Genomic DNA, 25,745 nt, shown 5'->3' with positions numbered 1-25,745 from the left:
GAGTCAAGGGTGGGCCATCTTTGCCCTCCCAGGTCTGGCCAATGGCCTTTTGTAAATAGTTTTTAAAATGTGCTGCCCAGCAGTCCAGCTGGTGCAAAATTGAGCTGTTGTGCAGTGTTTCACTGTGGGGGTGTGGACTGCACAGGGATGTGCATTGGTGCAGGTATTTGTTGGCTTGTGTCTGGTAAGTACATTTTGTTAGGGTATGTATGGCTTGGGGTGGTGGGAGGGGTTGGGTGTGCTTTGCGGTGTTGTGTAATTGTGCCCTTTCCTCCCTTGTGTGCTAGGCTGGGGTACTTACCATCGTCGTCTACGTTGGCGGTCATGGTCCTGGAGGAATATGGCAAGGAGAAGCACTGACAATATCTTCAACTCGCGCTCCATGATGGCGTTGGCGTGTTCTGTGTGCCTCCGGTGAGTGTTTCCCTTTCTTTGGTTGTTTCCGCCAGGCTTTGAGTGGCGGTGGTTCCCATCCTGGAACTGATGGCGGTGTGGTGTTCATGATATGATCGTCGGGTTGGGCCTTTCCGCCGGCCTGTTGGCAGCCTCTGCACTCGTCGGCGATGCTTCCAAGATGGCAGTGGGTGGCTGGGCCGCTGGCCCACCTATGCTTCATTATTTGGTGGTCTGCACCGCCGGCCTGTTGGCAGTAGTTAATGCCACCACAGGTGGTGCAGTCATTACCGCCAGTTCAAAATGACCACCATAATGTGGTTTTAAATGGTGTTGTGGCTGACTGTGATTACTGTATAGCAGAGTGGACAGAGGTTATGGCAGATGGTTCATAGGGTTTCAGGTCCTCTCTTTCTGTGGAAGAGGCTGGTGGAGGCTATGATTGTATGGGCACACTGAAAAGGGTAGGCCGCCCACAAAATAGCCCTGCTTATGTCCCTAAACCCATCCTACACAACCTCAGACAGGGAGCACAAAACAGCTATTTGACTCTCAAATAGGACATGGTGCCCCCTCTGCAACTGCATAATGTCACCATCAAGCTCCTTGTTGTCTCTGAGAAGCTCTATAACCTAGCTCATCTGTTCTTTGTGCCGGAGGGCTGCTCCAATGATTTTTTGGCCCAAAGGTTCCCTAAACAATTGGGAATCAGTGGCCTAACTCTGATGTCCAAATGCTGGCCTACCCCTACCCACACTATCCTGTGGCCGTAGCAGAATTAGCGATATCACACTGGGTCCTGGCACACCTGCAGATGTTAGTGTTGGTGTTGTAGTCACCAATACAGGAGCCAGGACTTGGTGTGCAGTGATGTTGCACTGCAGGAAGCAATGAGTACCACTGGCACTTGGGCAGAGGGGGAGACACAACATGTGTGGTATGAGTGGTGGTAGGCAGAGTGAGTTTCCCCCTAGCAGCCTGCACAGACACACCTTACCCACCAGGCTGCTCTGCATCAGAACCAGCAGGTGTTGTCCTCACTGAAGGCTTCAACAGGAGTTTGAACGGTGGTGGGAGTTGTAGGTGTTGTTCAGCACCTTCTGCTGCAGGAGTATTTCCTGCAATATGAAATGACATGATGATTGCTAGAACAACTGTGTGCAAAAGTGTAAGTGTAATGGTAAGCCATTTTACACTCATAATGCATATTTATAAATTATGAATTTTGAACACAACATTAATAAACATGCACATTTCTTGGATGTTAAGAGAGAGGAAAGTTAAATACACTTGTGATTATAGCATCAATTTAGACTTTTTCAGTCAGTCTATGGGACTAATTACAATGAAGGCGGTAAGGGAACCGTCACTTTTTGGTGGTCTTCCTGCCTGTTTCCTTGGCGGTCTGACAGCCGGATTATGAAGTGAGCGGGAAGACCACTCAAGACCACTACCGAGATTTGTGCTCCCACGGCGGGAGAGGTACAGGTGGGCCATGGAGGCAGTGCTGCCATTTTTACCGCCGTCCTGATTACGTACTGCCTTTCCGCGACCTTTACCTGGCAGGGACACCGCCATTCGTGAGTTGGTGGAAAGGCAGTATATGTGCCTCTAATTGTTTCTAGGATGAGCGTTCCCTTGTTTACCGTCAGTGGTGCACATGTAAAGCGATCCAATGCCTTTTGTTCGGGTTCGCGCTGTATTACACAGCGCACTCATCAAATCAGAACACATAAGCCGACCGGCTGGAGCCACGTGGGTGTGGCCAGCATTAAAACCTGGCTCCTTTCCTGCGGCACTCGTACCACTGTCATTACTCTGCTGCAGTGACACTGCCTGCCCCGCGGGGAACTCATTATACGTCAGGTGGGGAGTACTCTGTTCCACAGCTGTGGCGGTTTGGTGACCTCACCGCCAAACTCATAATTGGGGCTTAGAATCACAAACTTTTGCCTAGTATGATGATGCAATATGCAGAGTATTTCTATCACATCACACTTGTAAGTCATCTGCCTAGAGTGATATCCAGTCCTTAATCATGTTGAGCTCCCTTACCCAACTAGATATTATCATTGTTATTTTACATTTGATAACTACATCATATGAATTTGACATTTATAAGATATGAGACAAACCATATAGAGGGAAATAACCACATGTAAGTACTTGAGACTGTATAAAAAAGTCCCCATGGTACACATAAAAATATAACAGTTACACAATGTGAGTGTGAAACCACAGACACTAGTAACCTTCCTTAAACTATGTATGTTTTGAAGAGTCTGAACATGGATTGTTTGAAGAGTATACCACTTGAATAGGTGTGTTATGAGTCTAAGATATGCTATGATGAGAGTGACACATCACATAAGGCAATATTGGCTATTTGAAAATATAATGACAACTGTAGTCACTGGCCACTAATTGGGTAGCAGCTGTTGTGTACTGCACTAAAGAATGACTCCATGTAGGTTATATAATAACTTAGCAACTTTCGTAGTCGTAAATAGTATTATTACTGTTTGAGCACTAATTATGTACAAAGAAAATAACATGCATTTTCTTACTTTATCTGTATGTGCAAGGAAATAAACACAACCGTTACTCAGTATAACACATTTATGAATGAAGTGCATATATATGGCTGTTTTGATAACATTCTGAAAACAAATGAGGTTAATAGTTGTTGATAAGTTATAGTTTAGTGAAGTGGAATTATAAGACACAATTCCATTTAGTATTCTGCAAAGAAAAAAGTTAATAGTTGGTGGCTAAAATACTGTGCTTGTACTTTCCTGTCTCCCTCCACCTGTTATTCCTGCAAAGCCTTCAATTTGTAAGATCCATACACATTTTCCTCCCACAGCAAGAGGTCCATAGGCCTGGTCTGGTGGGCCTCTAAGTGGTCTTTGGCAGTCCAGGATCTTATGCTCAACTGTAGGTCATTCCAGTGTTTCCTGATTTCCTCCTGTGAGCGCTTGCTGGTAAATACATCATTCACTCTTGAGACAATTCTCTCCCACATTTGCCTTTTTTGAGTAAAAGCTGTACTTTTGACAAGGGCCCCAAATAAGTCTGACTCTAATTTAATGACCTCCTCCACTGTGACTGTCAATTTTATGATTCTGGTCTTTTTTTGACAGCCAAGGTTTTAAAAGTAAAAATAAGTAGAAGTAGGAAAACAGACTAACTGTTGGGTAAATGGAAATAAAAACGCAGGGAAAGAAAATGAGTGCCAAAAACACACCTAGCTGCTGCTAGTTGCTTCTGAGAAAGGCAAAGGCTCATACTATGGTACGGGTGTGTTGTCTAGTGTGCTCTGCAGGTGTGATTACTTAGCACATTAATATCAGGTGCATGAAATATGTGTAAATCTTTAAGACATAAGACTAGAACATACCAAAATTGGTCTGCAATGTTTTTACTCTGACAGAACACTGCTGCAAACCCAACCCCATAATATATACATTTTGGGGACAGAAAATCGCCAGGTCAGTGCCAACAAAATGTTATACGACGGCAGATGATTGATTTCTGTCTGTGAGGTAAACCCGCTAGCAGGATGGATCTACCTCTGTCAAGACTGACAGTGAATTGCCTGTTCAGTATTTAAATCAAACGGGATTTATCTGCCAGGATAATGGGTGGACTTACACCTCAATCGCAATGTATGGATGGCCCGACCACCAAGATATAAATCAGTCCCATAGTCAGAAGCTTGTTGCTAGTTCAGGACAGAACAAGTGTTAATGTGCAGAGCCACTATTTACATTAAAAAATGCTCTAACTTGGACGATAATTCAGTTTATGAATGACAACTCTGAGGGGCAAATTTATGACAGGTTTTCTGTTGCCTTTGCCCACGCAAGGGGACACAGGGTGATGCAAAACCTAAAATTAGATTTACCAAACCTACCTATGCCACCTTGCGTGGCCCTGTGTGGCCATCTAGAGTGATGCAAGGCAGTGCAAGTCGTTCCCTTGCATAATCTGTGGCCGGGAGGAGATCCATGGGTGAAACATTGGTGTTCCCACGCTTCGACCCATGCATTTTGACACATTCTCAGATTTTCTAATACTGGTAGACCTTGGAATGTGTCAGACTTGTACTCCTCCCCAACAGAGGTGCGAAAATGAGAAATATATTTATGTCTACTCATTGTTTCTTCTGTCTTGTGCAGAGAGAGGAAAATGCCTCTGAGGCTGCCCTTCCTGCACAAAAACAATCCTGCCTACCACACAGGCACCCTTGCACCACGGTGTAAGGGTGTCTGTGTTGGTGCTAGGCAGCAGTTTGTGTGCCAGGGCAGAGAGCAGGAATGCACTGTATAAGTTCTTATGCTTTGATTAGAGATATACCAATATCCTGAACACTTTCCATGAGTATACTAATAATGGATCACAAACATTTCCTCCACAAGAGTCTGAATAGCACTTCTATCTCATAGGATTCTCAGTGGCCTTCTGTAGACACCGACCTGCGCTGGAAGACACCTTCACTGGAACAAGAGAGCTTTCCTCCAAATCATGGTGGAACATAAGAGAACTCAAAAATTGTTACTTGGGCAGACGCAGTTACAGGTGGCCTTTGCTGGGCATCTTCTGTCCTTCATTTTATGGGCAGAGCTTGCCAAGGCCTAAAACACCATTCTGGGTTGTCTCACTGATGAGTTACCTTGTTCTTCCCAGAGAGGTGCCCGAAGGTCATTACCATTTGGCCCGATTTTTAGGATTCTACTTAAAACTCCTTCTGACTCTCACCTTCGCCCTATTTAGACTGCTGTACAGAGGCAGCTGCTCATCCACAGTGGCGGAGGGGCTTCATCCCACCTGGCTGAGCCAGCAGATGAAAAATAAAACGATAGCTTGCTATTGTTTTATTTTTCATCCTTTTACATCTGCTGGCTCAGCCAGCAGGTGCAGGGAGGGGCGGGGTTGGGCTGGGCCGCAGGGAGGTGGGAGGGTGGAGGAAGGGAGAGTGCACTAAGTGTGCATCTGTGTTTGGACGGCCATCTTAGGCCTGACAAACACACATGCGCACTTAGATTTCTCCAACCCAGCTTTATACACAGCTGGGACGGAGAAACAGCACAGACCCCAGGCTTGTGTCTGAGCAGCAGTGACTGCCACTCAGACCAATCCTGATGCTGCTTACATGCTATGTTTAGCATGTAAGCAGCCCCAGGATTGCTTGGGAGCCTGTGCTGGTGTCCAGGGAATGCTGAGACACCCCAAGAGCAGCGAGGTGGCAGCAGACGATGGACAGGGCGGTGCGGCACAAGATAAGTGTTTTCATTTTTTTTTTTAAATGTTTCCCCCATCATTCCCTGTCGACCTCACCCCCCACATCCCTACCACCTTGACATATGCACCAGCCGCTGCTGCTGCTGAGGGCCAGTTCACCTTTCTGTTACCTCTCAGAACAGGTTACACTTCAACCAGTGATCAACTGCATTGGCAAGTTATCTCAGTTCAGCAATCTTGATACCTACAAAGTGTTGATATAACACTATAACTCTGAAAAGCAATTGCTCAGTACATACTTCACTGCAACCACAAGAAGGTCATGTTTATTTTGATTACAACTTTCAAGTTTGTTGTGAAGTTTTTGAGGTATGTAAAGAGGTGTTTATTAACTAAGGGAACAATTTTTCATTTACATTATCCACCTGTGAAAGGAAACAGTATGCTAAGAAATATCTGGAAAAGGCATTCAGGGGTAAAGTGTTCTCATTTTTCTATCCTGTTTCACTTAAATATTATTTTCACTAAGAGTGTGCAAAACTTTTGTAATTTGTTTTTGTGTAATTATTTGAAATTATGGCACAATGACTCCAAATTACAGGTAATTACATGATATGCAAATCCCTTGTTTTGAGCTATGTCTCAAGCTGAAATGCACCATCACGTAAATTTTTGATGTGAGGACGAGCTTGAACAAAAGCACTACAAACAACAGCTGCTCCTGTTCTGTTGTTTGGATACGTTCATGGTAATTTTCTTTTGCTGGGAATTGCACATTTGGAGCAAACTTTTAGCATGAATGGGGTACAATTATGAGAAGTAGAGTAATGTGCGATTTTGCATAACAAGAGTACCACAAAACTCCTGAAATTATGCAAATTACGCTGGTGCAATTTAAATTTCACTCAGGCCAAGTTTTTACTATGACATATTGAACATACGATTACCATGGTACTGGTGCATTCTGCAATAAAAAGCAGAAGTTATGAAACATATTTTTTTATTCAACACCCTGATCAGGCTTTGTATTTCTTTTTCACAAAAATATTCTGTGCAGGTGCGTGGAAATAAGAGTTTAATACCTGCATATGCACGGAAAACACTTGTGTTCATGAAACACACATCTTCTTGGACAGCAAAACGGGCCATGGGAGATTCAGGTTGCCCTATTTAGCCTGACAAGCTGCGCAGGAGGTAGCCAATCAGAATCAAATGGGAAACAATCACGATTGAGGCTTTTTCAGATTGGCAGCCATTCATCCAAACCAACCTCTTATCTCTGCTTAAAAAATTCTGCTTGGGCATCTAAGTGGTGTTCTCATCATAATATACAAATTCTGTCCTGAGAATGTTTATATATTGGTGCCCATCTTTTGTATCAGAACATATAGGTCCTCATTATGAGTTTGGCGGACGGGAAGGCCTGTCTGCCAAACTCCCGACAGGATGGCCGCCGCCTATGCGTCGACCTCCCCGCCGGAGTTTCCCGTTAGGTCGGAGGACAGGAAACAGGCTACGAAAGTGCTGGGCAGGGCCATCCAGTGGATCCTTGCACCTGTTCTCTGCCAGTCATGAAGAGGCTGGCAGAGAACAAGGTCATCATCCACAGGACAGTGCTGCCCTGGTGGATTGCGATCTTCACCAATGCCAGGCTGCCGAGATCATTGATCATTGATCCTGGCAGAGTTGGGGGTGCCCTGGGGGTGTGACCGCCAAGGTTTTAATGTGGCAGTAGGACCACCGCGTTGAGGTGGTGCTGACCGCCACCGCGAGTGTGCCAGTCTTAAGACCGCCACACTCATAATGCAGCCCATAATATCCGGGTGTACCTTGTTGCTTGAGTACACATGATAGTATTAAACCCAACCATCCCTTGAGAGTGTCCATAGGTTTCTTGAACTATTATCAAGGTGGCACTTGGTTTACTCTAAAACAGGATGTGATGTAAGCAATAACATTTTGGTCCCTTTGTTAAAAAAGAGGTAAGATTATCCTCAGGACTGTATGCATATGGTAAAATTCCTGACCCACATTTAGAGTCCATACTTCATAGTAAACACAAAATGGCCAGGCTGGAGTAATCGCCCTGCACAGTGCCAACAAGTCACTAAAGGAGCCTGAATCTCAATCAGCAGAAACTTGGTGAATCTCACCGACATTCATATGCTTAACTCAAACTTATGGACACTAGTTGCCTTTGATCAGAGAAGAGACACATGTGACTGAGCACTTACTGTGCCACCCACTAAAATAGGCCTGTACAACATGTCTCGGCTCTGCCACTGCAGTCTTTAGTGCAGCTTTACCTAACAAAATAAACTTTTTGCCAGGGGCAATCTTTCCATTTTAGGCCGAGCCTAGACAGCGCTTGCTCTGTCTATTTGAGACATGTTGTATATACCTTTTGGGGGTCACAGCTCGTCCACTGGTTTTCATTTGATTCTTTCCATGCCCTTTAAAAGTCCTTGTTTCCAAGTGGTTAATTTTTCCTATTCGTTTCTCCTCTCCTCCTTTTTGTCGGTTGTTCTCTCCCACGGAGCAGTGCTGCTTTACTTGTAGCTATCGTAATGATGACACGTGGTTATTTATGAAGTAAAGGTCTTTATTGAGCGTCTGCTCTCTCCTCTTCAGCGCAGCCGTCTGACCATGCTTGACAGATTAGAATTTCCAGGACCTCAACATTCTAATACAGGCCTCATTCCCCAGCAGCATGAATATACTATTGTGGTTACAGGGGGAGGGGAAAATAAGAGAAAGTACCATTATATGTAGCAATACAGACTTATAAGTGAAAATAAATATAGTAGAGGATGATACTGAATTATTATTATACATTTATAATTTACACCTTCCACTTGTCCCAATATTGGCATCTGTATAGGGGCTATTTTTCACTTTCTCTAAGAGTATTTCACACAAGAGCTTGTTGTATTCAGTGGCTCCGAGGCCTGTAAACAGGACTGTAGTTCATGTTTTTATCTCCTCACATAAAATATCAGACGCTGTTTTCAAGGTGCTGCTTTAATTCACTTTCTCTGACTTCAAAGGGAGAGAATTTCCCTGTCCCACAACCCCCTCCCGCTTCAGCCCCCCCACCCACGCCCTTTCTGCGTGCAATAAATGAGCATGTAATGCAGGGTGGTTGGATGTAGGTATTTTTACAGATGCTCCCTCGTTTCATTTTCTATCTTACAACAGCATGTGGCAGATTTTGTCTCAGCAGATTTCCATGTCTATGGATCCTCTCTTCTGTTTCACCACAGCCGATCCAGTGCACATTTCCTTGTTTTACAGTGGTACTGCCAACTGACTCATACTCTGAGTTCTGCATGCCACTCAATTGAAGGGTATCCATAGAAATCATGCCTGAAACGTGCACTTGATTACATTCCCTTGTATGTTTGTGTGTCGGTGGATATGTGTCAGTGTGCTGTGTGTGTGTGTGTGTGTCTGTGCTGTACAGCTTTACAGAAGCAGCTCAGCAGCATTCCCTCCTTGTTGTGCACTACAGGGATACGATAAAATGAACATCACAATGAACAAACTAAATTTACTTGCTGTGTCTGTGTATGTTGCTGATATACGTATTTTTCACAGTTGATAAAAATAAGATAAAAAAGCAAGATGGGGCAGTGTTGCAGTGTTTGAGGGACAGAGGGTGCTGTAAATGGGGTGCACCACTCACACTCTATGAAGGCTTTAGCGCCTAGAATCCTTCCGTGGTCAGGGATGTGATGTGGGGCGGGATGTTCTGCCTCGGTTCTTTACCTTGTTGTTTGTGTTCACTGCGCAGTCAGGCCCATATTTATACTTTTTTTATCGCCGCATTTGCATCACTTTTTGACAAAAGCGGCGCAAACTTACAAGACACAATTATATTTTGTAAGTGCGCGTCGCTTTTGCGTCAAAAAGTGACGCAAATGCGGCGCTACAAAAGTATAAATATGGCCCTCCGTCTCCACCTGTTGTGCGTCCAGCCCGCAGGACGTCTTGTGTAAAACTATCCGCCATGCATCTCTGTGGCTGCCGTCCCCATGCCTTTTCTGTCTGCCCTAACATCTGCTGTGTTTTGCTGAATGTATTGTTAGAGTGCATCCCTTCTCTCTGTACTTACGTTCTTGTTGTTTCTGTGTCTGCAGCAGCAAGAAGCTGCTGCGCTCTATAATTACATGTTAACATATAATATTACAACATTTTTTTGCATTTTTCTACACTGGCACTATCTAACTGTACCATACTCTGAGTTCTGCATGGCACTCAACTGAAGGGCATGCATAAAAACTAATGTCCAAAACAAATGCACTCAATTGCATTCCTTTGTATGTGTGTGTGTTGGAGTGTGTGTGTGTGTGTGTGTTTCAGTATGTGTGTGTGATGTATAGTTTTACACAAGTAGTTCAGCTGCAAACAATTTACTTGCCATGTCTGTGTATGCTGCTGATATGTGTATTTCTGCAGCTGCTAAAAATAAAGATTAAAAAAAAGCAATATGGGTAAAAAACTTTTTAAAATGAAAAATAAACACAGGCGTGATTGTAGCTACTTTCTCATTGGCTCAGTGGAAGCAAACGCACTACATTTCCCAGCGTGCATTAGGTTGTCCTTCGAAGCTTGGGGCTTGTTTTATATACAACCTCAGATGTCTTATACAACTCACTTATAAGGGAGTACATGAGTGTTAGCAATGGGGCCCCTAGTTGGGAGTAGTTTGCACTCTGTCCAATGAGGGACCCTCACTCTAGTCAGAGCAAGGGAGTCAAACAGCTAAGATAACCCCTGCTCACCCCCTTGGTATCTTGGGTCATACAGTCAGGCTTATCTCAGAGGTAATGTGTGGAGTATTTACACACACACACCCGCGTACGCGCACACAGCACAATCCACACACATATGCCCAGAGCAATGAAAAAATAACAGACCACAAACCTTGAAAGCACTAGAAGTCACAAATATGGGAAGTGACCTCAGTGGTAAACAAGCATTTGCAATGCAGTAGGTCTTGCATTTGCGAGAGTTAGAGCTATTTGAGTTGTAAATGACAATGGGGGTCAGAAGACCGCGGAGGCCATTCTGACTTTCCCGCTGGGCTGGCGGGCGCCCGCCAAGGGAGCGCCCGCCGGCCCAGCGGGAAAGGCCCTGCAACATGGAAGCCGGCCCGAATGGAGCCGGCGGTGTTGCAGGGGTGCTGGGGCCCTGTTGGCATGGGCAGTGCAGGGGCCCCCAGGGGCCCCACGACACCCGTTCCCGCCATCCTGTTCCTGGCGGTAAAAACCGCCAGAAACAGGATGGCAGGAAGGGGGTCGGAATCTCCATGGCGGCGCTGCAAGCAGCGCCGGCATGGAGATTCAGCCCAGCCAGGGGTAATCCGGCGGGAAACCGCCGGATCCCCTTTTCTGACCGCGGCTTTACCGCCGCGGTCAGAATGGGCACTGAAGCACTGCCAGCCTGTTGGCGGTGCTTCCGTGTCCCTCCACCCTGGTGGTCATAGACCGCCAGGGTTGGAATGAGGGCCAATGTCTTTTATTTATGTGTTTTGGTTTGGAGTGTAGGTAATGCATGTGGTGTGGAGTGGAAATTTGTGGTTTGTATTTTAACTGTTATTTGTGGAATTGTGCAGTCTTCAATTGTGTGGTATGGGGTGTATTTGTGCAGTGGAATTATGTGGCATGGTGAACATATATGGGTGAGAGTTGCATAGAATAGATAGAAAGGAAGATAGACAGGGATAGTTAGTTTATTTAGGAACTGATGCAAGCTTCCCTCACAGAGAAGGTACAATGCAAGCTTCACTCACACAGAAGGTACAATGCAAGCTTCTCTCACAGAGAAGGTATAATGCAATCTTCCCTCAATCAGAAGGTACAATGCAAGGTTCCCTCATATGGAAGGTACAATGCAAGCTTCGCTCACAGGGAAGGTACATTGTAAGCTTCCCTCACACGGAAGGTACAATGCAAGCTTCCCTCACACAGAAGGTACAATGCAAACGTCTCTCAGAGAAGGTAGAATGCAGGCTTCCCTCACAGGGAAGGTACAATGCAAGCTTCCCTCACAGGGAAGGTACAATGCAAGCTTCCCTCACGCGGAAGGTAAAATGCAAGCTCCCTCACACAGAAGGTACAATGCAAACATCTCTCAGAGAAGGTAGAATGCAGGCTTCCCTCACAGAGAAGGTAGAATGCAGGCTTCCCTCACAGGGAAGGTACAATGCAAGCTTCCCTCACAGGGAAGGTACAATGCAAGCTTCCCTCACGCAGAAGGTAAAATGCAAGCTTCCCTCACGCAGAAGGTACAGTGCAAATGTCTCTCAGAGAACGTAGAATGCAAGCTTCCCTCACACAGAAGGTAGAATGCAAGCTTCCCTCACGCAGAAGGTACAATGGAAGCTTCCCTCACACGGAAGGTACAATGCAAGCTTCCCTCACGCGGAAGGTACAACGCAAACGTCTCTCAGAGAAGGTACAATGCAAGCTTCCATCACACAGAAGGTAGAATGCAAGCTTCCCTCACAGAGAATGTGCCATGCAAGCTTCCCTCACACACAGCAGATACAGTACAATCAGCATTGAAGCTGCCCTCACACACAGCAGACACAGCACAGCAGCAGTGCAAGCTTCCCTCACACACAGCACAGGAGCAGTGCAAGCTCCCTCACAGAGAAGGTACAATGCAAGCTCCCTAACACACAGCAGATACAGTACAGGCAGCAGCACTGCATGCTTCTCTCGCACACAGCAGATACAGCACAGGCATCAGCAGTGCAAGCTTCCCTCACACACAGCAGATGCAGCGCAGGCAGCAGCCGTGCAAGCTTCCCTCACACACAGAGCAGATACAGTACAATCAGCATTGAAGCTGCCCTCACACACAGCAGACACAGCACAGCAGCAGTGCAAGCTTCCTCGCACACAGCACAGCAGCAGTGTATGCTCCCTCACAGAGAAGGTACAATTCAAGCTCCCTAACACACAGCAGATACAGTACAGGCAGCAGCACTGCATGCTTCTCTCACACACAGCAGATACCGCACAGGCATCAGCAGTGCAAGCTTCCCTCACACACAGACCAGATATAGCAGAGGCAGCAGCAGTGCATGCTTCCCTCGCACACAGCAGATACAGCACAGGCATCAGCAGTGCAAGCTTTCCTCACACACAGAGCAGATACAGAACAGGCATCAGCAGTGCAAACTTCCCTCACACACAGAGCAGATACAGCAGGCATCAGCAGTGCAAGCTTCCCTCACACACAGCAGACACAGCCCAGGGGCAGTGCAAGCTTCCCTCACACACAGCACAGCAGCAGTACATGCTCCCTTACAGAGAAGGTACAATGCAAGCTCCCTAACACACAGCAGATACAGTACAGGCAGCAGCAATGCATGCTTCTCTCACACTCAGCAGATACAGCACAGGCATCAGCAGTGCAAGCTCTCCTCACACACAGCAGATACAGCACAGGCATCAGCAGTGCAAGCTTCCCTTACACACAGAGCAGATACAGCACAGGCATCAGCAGTGAAAGCTTCCCTCGCACACAGCAGATACAGCACAGGCATCAGCAGTGAAAGCTTCCCTCACACACAGAGCAGATACAGCACAGGCATCAGCAGCACAAGCTTCACTCGCACACAGCAGATACAGCACAGGCATCAGCAGTGAAAGCTTCCCTCACACACAGAGCAGATACAGCACAGGCATCAGCAGCACAAGCTTCACTCGCACACAGCAGATACAGCACAGGCATCAGCAGTGAAAGCTTCCCTCACACACAGAGCAGATACACCACAGGCAGCAGCAGTGCATGCTTCCCTCGCACACAGCAGATAGATACAGCACAGGCATCAGCAGCGCAAGCTTCCCTCACACACAGCAGATACACCTCAGGCAGCATCAGTGATTGCTTCCCTCGCACACAGCAGATACAGCACAGGCATCAGCAGTGCAAGCTTCCCTTACAGACAGAGCAGATACAGCACAGGCATCAGCAGTGCAAGCTTCCCTCACACACAGCAGATATAGCACAGGCATCAGCAGTGCAAGCTTCCCTCACACACAAAGCAGATACACCACTGGCAGCAGCAGTGCATGCTCCCTCACACACAGAGGAGATGCAGCACAGGCAGCAGCTGGACCACTGGAGAAAGGGATAGCGCTCTACTAACGCATTTTCTGATCTCAAATAAACCCATCCATGGTTTTATAATAATCCAGGAGAGTGTCCGCTCTAACAGCAACACAATTCATTGTTACATATTGCACTTTACAAATGCTGCTTCTCAATAAAAATTAATTCTATTTGAATAATGAACAAAAACAGAAACATTACAAAATGTCACTTTTTAAAATTAAAAAAATACATTTTCGGTCTGTCACATAAACAGTGAGGGATGACGTGGACACAAGTAACTCTCAAAAGGTTACGTTTTCCAATTCATGCAGTCGGGGGACACAAACACTTAAGAGCATGTGAACCTGTAAAGCTCAAAGTTGTTCAGCCATTTCTATATTTGCCTACACTTACTGTTCAAAAAGACATTTATCTCACAATCCTAAGTTAGCTTGGAGACCTGAATTTCGATAGATTTCTGTTAACTGATCAACAAGCTGCAATTCAATTACTTATTTTTGAATCCCCCTTTGGATAAATACAGAGGGCATGGTTTATTATTCTGTTGTTAGGACTTCTATTTCAACACCACCTCACACCAATGTCTAATTAAAGTTCTATTAAATCAGAGAAAGCTTTAGATTTTTCATGTGTGGGACATTCTCTTTATCAATCCCCGAAATCTCAATGATCAATTTGCTTTTTCTTAATACAAATGGGATATAAACATTTTAACAAAGCAAGAGAAGCAAAACAATGGCTATGTTTACATAAAAGGTCTTTTGACAGAGGGCAACTTCCTCAAAGTGTGTGTTAAATTCACAATTGGGGGACTTTGTACTTAGTGCAGCACTTTAATCAGTAAGAGGGTGCCTGGGCCTTGTGATGTGATGCCTCTATGTTTCTGTGACTAGTTATACAAGCATCGTTCCCTCTCGATTCAAATATAAAGAATTCAACAGCTCAGAAACATTAGTAATTTGATTGTGACAGATGTACTGCTCATGCTCGTTCAAAGCACAAACAGTTTGAATAATAGCATGGCAATGACTCGATCCAATAGTAAAGCGCAGAAACAGTACTTATGGGAAGATTTTTTTATGTCTCTTCACAAGACTGAAGAGGGACATAGAAGGGGTGCTGAGAAGAAAAGCAGAAGAGTACAGCATGAGGAAAGGGATTTAGTATCATTATATATAATAGTAGTTTATATTTTTTTGTAATTCCCTACTTAAGTTCAACTTCTGACATTGAGAATTGCACAAGATTAATATTATTGCATTAACCAAGGGAGTTTCTAGAACTTCATTTCCCTTTTGGTTTTTCCTTATTCATCTCAATCGCTTACAAACGTTTTTCAGTCATGTTATAGTCAAAAAACAAATTCTATGGGAGTTTGATGTTTTATGTAAGAACTCCATGTGACCCACGCACAATGTGTAAAAATTGCCTTATCCTGGTTCTTAAGGACTTTCCCCAACTTGAATCACTGACGTTCTCCTATTCCTTACATAGAAGAGTTAACATGTTTTTTCCTTTACCCTCCTAAAGTATTGATCATCCTAATGCCAATCGAATACACGTATTGAGAAACCAAGGGGCCTGCCTTTAATATCCATTCATATATGCTCTTTACTTGTGTTGTACTCACAACTACTGTTTATCACATTAAATCGTGCCTTTTTAGGCTTTGAAAATACTAAGTGAAAAGTAGCAAGAAAAGCACGGTTTCTTGACGGTCTTAACCCTCATTTCAGCAAGCCTACATTGAAACAATTAAGATGTTAAGACTAATTCTTAATTTCAACAGACCATAAATCATGAAGTTCCCATCGGGGACATGAACTGTCAGTGTATTCTGAACAAAGTACCAGCACTCAGAATAACACAGCCTTGTTTCAAGGGACTTTCAGGTGATTTAAGCCCATCCCCAAAGTGAAAGACACGAGGAGGAGGCTGGAGGTCTTCTCACGACGCTACCTCCTACCCTACCGAGGCGTCCCGAGACTGATAGCCAATAGGCCACCCCCTGGACTTGTCTCGAGCAGCGGCTTTTGTTCCCTCGCCCCACCACCTTTACCTCCCACTCACTCCTGCTGAGGAAGCGCTCCTTGTGCAGGACGTTCATGCACAACAGAGCCGCTTGGATGAGAGAGTTCAGGGTGAAGGCCATGTTGGCAGCCCGGCGCCTCTGCTGCAGTAGTCTATGACACGGAACAGTTGGGACAGGAAGCCGAATGAAGCAAAATTCTACTTCAAACTAAACTCCTGAAATCTTCCAATCAGTTCCGGAATCCACAGCACAGATCTATGGAAACCAGCACCAAGAGCAATGATGCCTGAGTTGTAGAAACGGAAAGAAAACTCTGAAATTGTCTTTTTTCATAGCAAAGTGCTTCAACCATCTTTGAACATGGTACTGAAGAATTTAGAATTCGCTGTGAAGATAATAATACCAACTAGTCAAAAACACAAACACTCATCTGAAGTGCAATTTCCGTATTAAAACAATCAACAGCGAAGGAAAACAGACGGCCTCGTCATGACGTCAATGACGTCACTTCGCATGACGTGCGGTGGCCGTTTTAACTTAGGGGACTGTACTTTAAATATTGTAACAAAAGCGATTTTCTCTATGCATCGGCAGCGCGTAAAAATATCGATTGTCTTTGTACCCAGGAGGCAGGGGACAGAAATTGGCGCCCTCATAAAACAGCCTCTAACATTTAACTTCAGTTTTTAAATGCACAGCACATGTAAACAGAGAAGAACATGATGTAGAGTCCTGTTAACAAAAACAGACTGGAGCCACTGAAAACATCCAGCGCTCTGGTCAAATGCTATTAGCCTCAGAAAAATGTAGTCCTCAAGCACATGCTACATTGGCACAAGTGGAAGGGTACAAGTACTGGGGCCATGCTCCAGGGGAGTGTACATCTGTGGAAAGGGTGAGACAAAGAGCAAGGATTGACCACTAGCAAGCAAAGATTTTTTAAGGACACTGAAGCAAACCAGTGATAAAGCAGAGAGCACACAAAGAAGTATAGAAGTATATACTAAAGTATATACAAGAGGTCTTGAATGCTCGACCTAAAAACAGTGTCACATTATTACCCAATTCTATCACCAGGAAACAAGACTGATTTATTCTATGAGTTGGTCATAAGAGACTAGAAGAAACTTTAAAAAGCCTTTGTGAACTGGAACCTAACAGCCGATATAGAAAAGCACTGGTTTTCTTTACAAGTAGATAAAACCATAGGGATAAAAAGTTGTGAAAAAGACAGCACCATAATAATCATGAACAAATGTGATTACATTTAAGAAGCTAACAGGCAACTATCAAGCAACACATGCTATCAGACATTAGCAACAAATGCAACATCACGCCTAATCGAAGAATAAAAAAGAAAAAACTGGAATCATGGGAAAACTTGAAGCTAATTGATAATGACAGAAATGCTTAACAGTGAAGCAGTCAGTGATGCAAACAATATAATTTTTACCCAAGAGACATAAAAAGCAGAAAACAACCAGGGAGTGAATCGTCTAGGCGAAGGGATCACTACTTGAATCCAGCTTGATTTGCATTGAGATCTTGTCACCACTAGTAAGAGACCTCAGTTGCTATCTCTGTAACTTAGGAGGCCTACAACAACAGTTACAAAATCTACAATGACAAAGAGGTTACAAACTTATAACAGTGGGCTTGACATCATTGTACACAAGTATTCATCATCACATCATCAGCTTGTAAACACTTTCTGGGGGGAAATGAATATGCACCTGCAGCAATACAATTAGATCCAAATGAGCCTCAACAACAACATATATCCAGGTAAGCAACACATTTATAAGGAGACAAAGGGGACGGTTATGGGATTCTCACTGTTGCCAAGCTACGTCAACCTCACAACAGGGTGATGGGAGGAAGAAATTGCATTAACATCTGATAATTAAAAAATGTAAAAGGAACTATTATGTGGCTGCAATTTATTGGTGATTTATTCATCATGGGGGATGGAACTACAGAAGAGTTTGAGGCATACTATCAAATCCTCAATAACTATTCTGTATATACAACATTTGCATATGAAGTAAGTGAATCTAAGGTAAGATGTAGAAATCTACGTGGAAGATAACATGATGTAGACCACACTAAATCATAAATAAACAGCATTAGATTCCATTTTTATCCTGTGAATTTGAAGTGGAGCATCGCTTATGAGAAATTCTTGGAATTGTTCAAAGGAAAATGAATTTAAGGAATAAAGCAATGACGCAATTTGCAGATTTAAAAAAAGTAAACGTCTGACAAAAATAATAGAATCAGTTTTCACAAAGCAAAACTACAAAAGCTGTAAGACATTTTACAAGTCAGAGTGAGGGCACCAGAGACAAACACAATGTGAATGCTTATTAATTTTTCAGCAGAATCCTCAAAGATCAAACAGATTTTGTAGAAAAAAAACATGGGCACATTTTTCGAATGGACACCGCAGTGGTAGAAAAATAGGAAGGAATCCAACAATAACCTATAGAAGAGCAATGAGCCTAAAAATAAATTCACAGTCACATCACAATTGCTGGTGCAAATGTAAACAATCAGTTGTCTCAAAATCAGTTCTGGGTGTGTTCACAGAGTAGAGCTTGCAAAATTGTAATAAACAAAAAGCATTTGCAAAGCAATAGGTCTTGCACTGGCAAGAGTGCAAGCTATTGGTGTTGTAAATGACAATGTTTATGTGTTTTGATTTGGAGTGTAGGGGACGTGACGTATGTGGTGTGGAGTTGAAATTTGTGGTTTCTATTTGAATTGTTACTTGTAGAATTGTGCAGTGTGAAATTGTGTGGTACGGAGTGTATTTGTGTAGTGCAATTATGTGGCATGGTAAAAATATATGGCTGAGAGCTGCATAGAATAGATGGAAAGGACGATAGAGAGGGATATGTAGTTTATATCTTAACTGTGAAATATAATGAGAGCTTCCCTCACATAGAAGGTACTATGCAAGCTTCCCTCACAGAATTTACCATGCAAGCTTCCCTCACACAGCAGACACTGCACAAGCAGCAGTGTAAGCCTCCCTCACACAAAGCAGGTACCGTACAGGCAGTAGCAGTGCGTGGTTCCCTCACACACAGCATATACAGCACAGGCAGCAGTGCATGCTCCCTCACAGAGAAGGTACAATGCAAACTTTCCTGATACACAGTGGATACAGCACAGGCAGCAGTGCAAGCTTCCACTTACACACAAAGCAGATACAGCACAGGCAGCATCAGTGCAAGCTTCCCTCACACATAGCAGATACAGTACACGCAGCAGCGGTGCATGCTTCCCCCACGCACAACAGATACAGCACAGCAGGAGTACAAGCCTCACTCATACACAGCAGATACAGCACAGCAGCAGTGCAAGCATCCCTCACACACAGCACAGACAGAACACAGCAGCAGTCCAAGCTCCCCTCGCACACAGCAGATACGGCACAGCAGCAGTGCAAGATTCCCTCACACACCAAGCAGATACAGCACAGCAAGCTTCCCTCATACACTGTGGATACAGCAAAGGCAGCAGTGCAAGCTTCCACGTACACACTGAGCAGATACAGCACAGGCAGCAACAGTGCAAGCTTCCATCGCACGCAGCAGATACAGTACAGGCAGCAGCGGTGCATGCTTCCCCCACGCACAGCAGGAGTGCAAGCTTCACTCATACACAGCAGCTACAGCACAGCAGCAGTGCAAGCTCCCCTCGCACACAGCAGATACAGCACAGCAGCAGGGCAAGCTTCTCTCACACACCAAGCAGATACAGCACAGCAAGCTTCCCTCATACACAGTGGATACAGCACAGGCAACAGTGCAACCTTCCACATACAGGCAGAGCAGATACACCACAGGCAGCATCAGTGCAAGCTTCTCTCACACACAGCAGATACAGTACAGGCAGCAGCAGTGCATGCTTTCCCCATGCACAGCAGATACAGCACAGAAAGAGTGCAAGCTTCACTCACACACAGGGCAGATACAGCATAGGTAGCATCAGTGCAAGCTTCCCTCACATACAGAGCAGATACACCACACGCAACAGCAGTGTTAGCTTACCTCATACACACAGATACTGCACAGCAGCAGTGCAAGCTTCCCTCACACACTGCACAGATAGAACACAGCAGCAGTGCAAGCTTCCCTTGCACACAGCAGATACAGCACAGCAGCATTGCAAGTTTCCCTCACACACCAAGCAGATACAGCACAGCAGCAGTGCAAGCTTCCCTCACACACAGCAGATACATCACAGGCAGCAGTGCATGCTTCACTCCCACACAAAGCAGGTACAGCACAGGCAGCAGTGCAATATTCCCTCACATACAGCAGACACAGCACAGGCAGCAGCACTGCAAGATTCCCTCACACACAGTGCAGATACAGCACAAGTAGAAGCAGTGCAAGCTTCATTCACACCAAGCAGATACAGCACAGGCAGCATCAGTGCATGCTTCCCTCGCACACAGCAGATACAGCACAGGCATCAGCAGTGCAATCTTCCCTCACACACAGAGCAGATACAGCACAGGCATCAGCAGTGGAAGCTTCCCTCACACACAGAGCAGATACACCACAGGCAGCAGCAGTGAAAGCTTCCCTCACACAGAAAGTAGATACAGCACAGGCAGTATCCGTGCAAAGTTTCCTCACACACAGCAGATACAGCACAGTAGCCGTGCAGACTTGCCTTACACACAGCAAATTCAACACAGCAGCAGTGTGAGCTCCCCTCACACATAGCAGCTACAGCACAGGCAGCAGTAGTGTCACCTTCCCTCACACACAGTGCAGATAAAGCACAGGTAGCAGCAGTGCATGCTTCACTCACACCAAGCAGATACAGCCCAGGCAGCAGCAGTGCAAGCTTCCCTCACACATAGCACAGGCAGCAGTGCAAGCCTCCCTCACACACAGTGCAGGTACAGCACAAGCAGCAGTGCAATATTCCCTCACATACAGCAGACACACCACAGGCAGCAGCACTGCAAGATTCCCTCACACACAGTGCAGATACAGCAGAAGTAGAAGCAGTGCAAGCTTCACTCACACCAAGCAGATACAGCACAGGCAGCATCAGTGCATGCTTCCCTCGCACACAGCAGATACAGCACAGGCATCAGCAGTGCAATCTTCCCTCACACACAGAGCAGATACAGCACAGGCATCAGCAGTGCAAGCTTCCCTCACACACAGAGCAGATACACCACAGGCAGCAGCAGAGAAAGCTTCCCTCACACAGAGAATAGATACAGCACAGGCAGCATCTGTGCAAACATTCCTCACACAAAGCAGATACTAAGGCTTGCCTTACACACAGCAAATTCAACACAGCACATCAGCAGTGTAAGCTTCCCTCTCACATAGCAGCTACAGCAGAGCAGCATCAGATCAAGCTTCCCTCACATACAGAGCAGATACACCACATGCAACAGCATTGCTAGCTTACCTCATACACAACAGATACCGCACAGCACCAGTGCAAGCTTCCCTCACACACAGCACAGATAGAACACAGCAGCAGTGCAAGCTTCCCTCGCACACAACAGATACAGCACAGCAGCATTGCAAGCTTCCCTCACACACCGACCAGATACAACACAGCAGCAGTGCAAGCTTCCCTCACACACAGCAGATACAGCACAGGCAGCAGTGCATGCTTCACTCCCACACAAAGCAGATACAGCAGAGGCAGCAGCAGCGCAAGCTTCACTCACACACAGCAGATACAGCACAGCAGTAGTGAAAGATTTCCTCACACACAGCAGATACAGCACTGGCAGCATCAGTGCAAACTTTCTTACACGTAGCAGATACAGAACAGCATCAGTGCAAGCTTCTCTCACATATAACAGCATAGGCAGCAGCAGTGTAAGCTTCCCTCACATATAGGGCAGATACAGCACAGTATAGGCAGCAGCAGTGCAAGCTTCCTCAGACACTACAGATACAGCACAGCAGCAGTGCAGGCTTCCCTCACACATAAGAGCACAGACAGCAGCAGGGAAAACCTACCTCACATACAGCAGATACAGCACAGCAGCAGTGCAAGCTTCCCTCACACACAGCAGATACAGCACAGCAACAGTGCAAACTTCCCTCACACATAAGAGCAAAGACAGCAGCAGCGAAAGCTTCCCTCACACAGAAAATGCAGCACAGCATCAGTGCAAGCTTCCCTCACATATAACAGCACAGGCAGGAGCAGTGCAAGCTTCCCTCACACAGAGAGTAGATACACTACAGGCAGTATCCGTGCAAAGTTTCCTTACACACAGCAGATACAGCACAGCAGCCGTGCAGGCTTGCCTTACACACAACAAATTCAACACAGCAGCAGTGTAAGCTCCCCTCACACATAGCAGCTACAGCACAGGCAGCAGTAGTGTCACCTTCCCTCACACACAGTGCAGATACAGCACAGGTAGCAGCAGTGCAGGCTTCACTCACACCAAGCAGATACAGCACAGGCAGCAGCAGTGCAACCTTCCCTCATACATAGCACAGGCAGCAGTGCAAGCTTCTCTCACATATAACAGCATAGGCAGCAGCAGTGTAAGCTTCCCTCACATATAGGGTAGACAGCACAGTATAGGCAGCAGCAGTGCAAGCTTCCTCAGACACTACAGATACAGCACACCAGCAGTGCAAGTTTCCCTCACACATAAGTGCACAGACAGCAGCAGTGAAAGCCTACCTCACACACAGCAGATACAGCACAGCAGCAGTTCAAGCTTCCCTCACACACAGCAGATACAGCACAGCAGCAGTGCAAGTTTCTCTCACACATAAGAGCAAAGACAGCAGCACTGAAAGCTTCTCTCACACAGCAAATACAGCACAGCAGCAGTGCAAGCTTCCCTCATATATAGCAGCACAGGCAACATCTGTGCAAACTTTTCTCACACACTGCAGATACAGCACAGCAGCCGTGCAGGCTTGCCTTACACACTGCAAATTCAACACAGCAGCAGTGTAAGCTTCCCTCACACATAGCAGCTACAGCATAGGCAGCATCAGTGCAAGCTTCCCTCACATACAGAGCAGATACACCACAAGCAACAGCAGTGCTAGCTTACCTCATACACAACAGATACTGCACAGCAGCAGTGCAAGCTTCCCTCACACACAGCACAGATAGAACACAGCAGCAGTGCAAGCTTCCCTCGCACACAACAGATACAGCACAGCAGCATTGCAAGCTTCCCTCACACACCGAGCAGATACAGTACATCATCAGTGAAAGCTTACCTCACACACAGCAGATACAGTACAGGCAGCAGTGCATGCTTCACTCCTACACAAAGCAAATACAGCACAGGCAGCAGCAGCGCAAGCTTCACTCACACACAGCACAGACAGCACAGCTGTAGTGAAAGATTCCCTCACACACAGCAGATACAGCACATGCAGCATCAGTGTAAACTTTCTTACACACAGCAGATACAGCACAGCATCAGTGCAAGCTTTTCTCACATATAACAGCATAGGCAGCAGCAGTGTATGCTTCCCTCACATATAGGGCAGACAAAGCACAGTATAGGCAGCAGCAGTGCAAGCTTCCTCAGACACTACAGATACAGCACAGCGGCAGTGCAAGCTTCCCTCACACATAAGAGCACAGACAGCAGCAGTGAAAGCCTACCTCACACACAGCAGATACAGCACAGCAGCAGTGCAAGATTCCCTCACACACAGCAGATAGAGCACAGCAGCATTGCAAGCTTCTCTCACACTTAAGAGCAAAGACAGCAGCAGTGAAAGCTTCCCTCACACAGCAAATACAGCACAGCAGCCTTGCAAGCTTCCCTCACATATAACAGCACAGGCAGCGGCAGTGAAAGCTTCCCTCACACAGAAAGTAGATACAGCACAGGCAGCATCCGTGCAAACTTTCCTCACACACAGCAGATACAGCACAGCAGCAGTGCAGGCTTGCCTTACACACAGCAAATTCAACACAGCAGCAGTGTAAGCTTCCCTCACACACCGAGCAGATACAGCACAGCAGCAGTAAAAGCTTACCTCACACACAGGTGATAGAACACAGCAGCAGTGCAAGCTTCCCTCACACACAGCAGATACAGCACAGGCAGCAGTGCATATTTCACTCCCACACAAAGCAGATACAGCACAGGCAGCAGCAGCGCAAGCTTCACTCACACACATCAGATACAGCACAGCAGTGGTGAAAGATTCCCTCACACACAGCAGATACAGCACAGGCAGCATCAGTGCAAACTTTCTTACACGCAGCAGATACAGCACAGCATCAGTGCAAGCTTCTCTCACATATAACAGCATAGGCAGCAGCAGTGTAAGCTTCCCTCACATATAGGGCAGATACAGCACAGTAGAGGCAGCAGCAGTGTAAGCTTCCTCAGACACTACAAATACAGCACAGCAGCAGTGCAAGCTTCCCTCACACATAAGAGCACAGACAGCAGCAGTGAAAGCCTACCTCACACACAGCAGACACAGCACAGCAGCAGTGCAAGCTTCTCTCACACATAAGAGCAAAGACAGCAGCAGTGAAAGCTTCCCTTACACAGAGAGTAGATACAGCACAGGCAGCATACGTGCAAACTTTCCTCACACACAGCAGATACAGCACAGCAGCAGTGCAGGCTTGCCTTACACACAGCAAATTCAACACAGCAGCAGTGTAAGCTTACCTCACATATAACAGCACAGGCAGCGGCAGTGAAAGCTACCCTCACACAGAAAGTAGATACAGCACAGGCAGCATCCGTGCAAACTTTCCTCACACACAGCAGATACAGCACAGCAGCAGTGCAGGCTTGCCTTACACACAGCAAATTCAACACAGCAATAGTGTAAGCTTCCCTCACACACCGAGCAGATACAGCAGAGCAGCAGTAAAAGCTTACCTCACACACAGCAGATAGAGCACAGCAGCAGTGCAAGCTTCCCTCACACACAGCAGATACAGCTCAGGCAGCAGTGCATGCTTCACTCCCACACAAAGCAGATACAGCACAGGCAGCAGCAGCGCAAGCTTCACTCACACACAGCAGATACAGCACAGCAGCGGTGAAAGATTCCCTCACACACAGCAGATACAGCACAGGCAGCATCAGTGCAAACTTTCTTACACGCTGCAGATACAGCACAGCATCAGTGCAAGCTTCTCTCACATATAACAGCATAGGCAGCAGCAGTGTAAGCTTCCCTCACATTTAGGGCAGATACAGCACAGTATAGGCAGCAGCAGTGTAAGCTTCCTCAGACACTACAGATACAGCACAGCAGCAGTGCAAGCTTCCCTCACACATAAGAGCACAGACAGCAGCAGTGAAAGCCTACCTCACACACAGCAGACACAGCACAGCAGCAGCGCAAGCTTCTCTCACACATAAGAGCAAAGACAGCAGCAGTGAAAGCTTCCCTTACACAGAGAGTAGATACAGCACAGGCAGCATACGTGCAAACTTTCCTCACACACAGCAGATACAGCACAGCAGCAGTGCAGGCTTGCCTTACACACAGCAAATTCAACACGGCAGCAGTGTAAGCTTCCCTCACACATAGCAGCTACAGCATAGGCAGCATCAGTGCAAACTTTCCTCAGACACTACAGATACAGCACAGCAGCAGTGCAGGCTTGCCTTACACACAGCAAATTCAACACAGCAGCAGTGTAAGCTTCCCTCACACATAGGAGCTACAGCATAGGCAGCATCAGTGCAAGCTTCCCTCACATACAGAGCAGATACACCACATGCAACAGCAGTGCTAGCTTACCTCATACACAACAGATACTGCACAGCAGCAGTGCAAGCTTCCCTCACACACAGCACAGATAGAACACAGCAGTGCAAGCTTCCCTAGCACACAACAGATACAGCACAGCAGCATTGAAAGTTCCCTCACACACCGAGCAGATATAGCACAGCAGCAGTGAAAGCGTACCTCACATACAGCAG

Source organism: Pleurodeles waltl, chromosome 8, assembly GCF_031143425.1.
Source record: "Pleurodeles waltl isolate 20211129_DDA chromosome 8, aPleWal1.hap1.20221129, whole genome shotgun sequence".
NCBI lineage: Eukaryota > Metazoa > Chordata > Amphibia > Caudata > Salamandridae > Pleurodeles > Pleurodeles waltl.
The sequence above is the reverse complement of the archived record's forward strand: the minus strand, read 5'-3'. Positions refer to the sequence as shown.